This window comes from Quercus suber, unplaced genomic scaffold, assembly GCF_002906115.3.
Source record: "Quercus suber isolate HL8 unplaced genomic scaffold, Cork oak 2.0 scaffold_399, whole genome shotgun sequence".
Classification (NCBI taxonomy): Eukaryota; Viridiplantae; Streptophyta; class Magnoliopsida; order Fagales; family Fagaceae; genus Quercus; species Quercus suber.
The window spans coordinates 286,692-289,798 of NW_027069850.1; positions in this window are offsets into that span (position 1 = coordinate 286,692).

The window sequence follows — 3,107 nt, forward strand, 5'->3', positions numbered from 1 at the left end:
TTTTGTTGCTGTTTTGTCAAGTGCAGCCTTAGTTTTCTTGTTTGGATAGGCTTTTTCTTGTTCGGATAGGCTTTGTCATCACACTGAAAGCCTTTGGATACCATCTCAAGAGTCCATAATCAAGTTTCGGCTTGGCTTCCCAACATCTTTGATAGAGGCATCAATAGCCCCCTCAACAGCTATTTTCTACCCAATTATGACCCAATGCTAAAGACACATTGGGTGAACATTCAAGATATTCGTAGATGCATTATATTATGAATTATTATCTTGTATAACGGTTATGTAGGGTCACGTTTTGAGGCCCAAGCCCAAAAGGTATGGCGTATTGGCCTAATGAGCCCAAAACAATAAATTTGTAGAGAGTGGGTTGAAGAACTAGGCCCTAGTGAGTTAAGCAATGAACCAATAGGTCTTGGCGATGAAGAAGGGAAGATAAGAGATATGTACTAAAGGAATAAAGTCCTCGGCCAAGTCCCTAGAGACTGGTTTCTTGAATATTGCTCTTAAAGACTCCGTTACAAGTTTAGCTCTAAATTGCTACAATATCTTTTTCTTTTCTTTTATTCTTCCAGGGGTCTCTTACATTATATACCCTTTTCTCGGTGATCTCGGCCCTCCATTTGTCAATCATCCAAGCTGCTACTTGAGTACTTATCCTATCAGACACCTATTTTAAACTATCTATGAGTTGCGGTTATCAAGGAAATACTGTTCAAGAATCTTCTTCACATAAATGCGGCCAGAAAAGTAGTTGCAATGCATTTAATGTGGCGGCAGCAGCTTTTCCTTAGATATTTTCGGGTCCCCTTCATTCTTGTGTGTCTCTAAGGCATGCTTCCATCTTTAGAGCTTCTATAGAGATCATTTTTGTAGTGGGAATTCATGCTTTAGACATATCAACCATAGTCGAGGAGGAATTACTCATCGGACCACCTTCTATTCATTTATTATTTATGAGACTTTAAACTAGAATAACTCATATCCATTTGTCTCTCCTCGGACATGCCAATGTCCTCGGATAAAGCCTAAGGCCTAATATACGATTTCTAAGCCCTTTTCACTACAAGTTTTATACAACACCCATTTTAAATAGGTGAGAATTCCATAAATGTAAAATCCACCTTTATATGAGAGGGCTTTGTACATGATTATTACAAAAGATATCACCTCTCATGTTACCATATATCATAGTTGTCAAAATGTGAATCTTGTCGTGAATCGATATTTTCCTGTATTGTGTATCGTATCATATTATGTATCATAAGATACACAAACATTTAATAAAGTTTATAATGTTTATGTTATTCATCATATATTTATGAAATTCAATTTCATAAAAATATATACTTTAGTAGCTCCTTACTAAAGTGGTTGGACTCAACACTTTGAATAACCAAACTCATTAAACTTATCTCAAGGGAATATTTTATATCTCCGTTAAGAGATTATGAATTCCATCTTGAGAATATATGTTCCATCAACATTAAATGCGGCTACCCAACATACTGAGGTTTTGATTGTAACTTATAGATCTCACTCCTGATATATCAAAGCAACTTACATCTCAGGATTAGGTTCATTATTTTCTCAGGATTTAGAGTTGATGTAAATAGAAATCGTGAGATTTATTATTCATTTAACAGTTGTTAGGAGAATAATAAATCTCACAGTAGTCCAGTTCAATATGTCTTAACTCTTAAAATATATCAACATATTAACTAGAAGTTTCCACTTCCATGATCAAGACAAATCATCTTAATTGATATGTTATAGTCTTCGCAGATGAAATGTCCAATTTCATCACCGTCTACGAACTAAAATTCTGAGTTTATAAAGAACTTATGATTTATATCTTCTGTGACTAAATCACATACTATGCATCTCATGGACTAAGATAATGTCCCATTAGTTCATTTATAAATAGTCTCATATAATTAAATAATTTAATTATTTATGACATGCCAATAAATTAGATTTAAGAGCATAAACCCAAACAATCTCTCACTTGCCCTCAAAGACAATTTACCATATATCCAACACTTATTTCCCTTTAGAGTAATTCATAGTCACTTTTAGGATGTGACCAATCTTTCCCAAGAACTTTATAACAAATTGGACTAGACAACAAAAAATTTCCATTGATGACAATAACTCTACATCATTCTAAATGATTAGAATGTCATCAACATACAATAAGAAATTTATTATTCTATATAACTTTTACACACATAAGGCTTTTAAATACTTGATCAAAATCAAACTATTTGATTACTTGATCAGATATGATATTTTATGAATTAGATGCTTACTTTAGTCCATAAATGAACTTTAAGCAACTTGCATACTAAACACTGCTGATTCTTTGCTATGAATAAGTCTAGTTACATCATATAGATGTCTTCCTCAATATTGCTACTAAAAGAAGCTTTCTTAATATTGATTGCCATATTTCATCCAAATGAAATATAATGAATAAGAGAATCTAGATAGAGTTAAGCTTGACTATTGGTGAAAAAATCTTTTCATATTTAAACCAATTCTTTCTAAATAAATCTTTTCGCCACTAGTCTTGACTTTGAATATTTGCACCTTCAAATCTATCAATCTCATTTACTTGTAGACCTATTTAAAACTAATAGGCTTTATACCATTAGGCGTCTCTACAAGTTCTAGACTTTAAATAGAATCTAATTCTATTCACATAACCTTGATCCAGTAATCTATATTCATATCATCTATTACCTTTACGTAGGATCGAGGATCAAATTCATATACTTATGGAATAACTTCAAAAGTTTATTCCAAAAGTGTGAATTTATTTGGTAATTGATAATCCTCCCACTACTATATTGTACGGGTGTAATAGTTATCTACAAAATAATGTCTTGTGGTGTATCTAATACAACCATCTCTTTTCTAAATGTATTTTATAGTTGTCTTATAACAAATTCTGACATTTTCTTTCTAGAACAATCTACAATTTGCTTTAAGATTATTCACATAGTCATCATCAAAAACTTTACAAACATCTTGTCTTCTTTATGACTATCAAAACAATCTTTTGCAATTCCTTTTGGATACCCAACATAAACATACATTTTTCT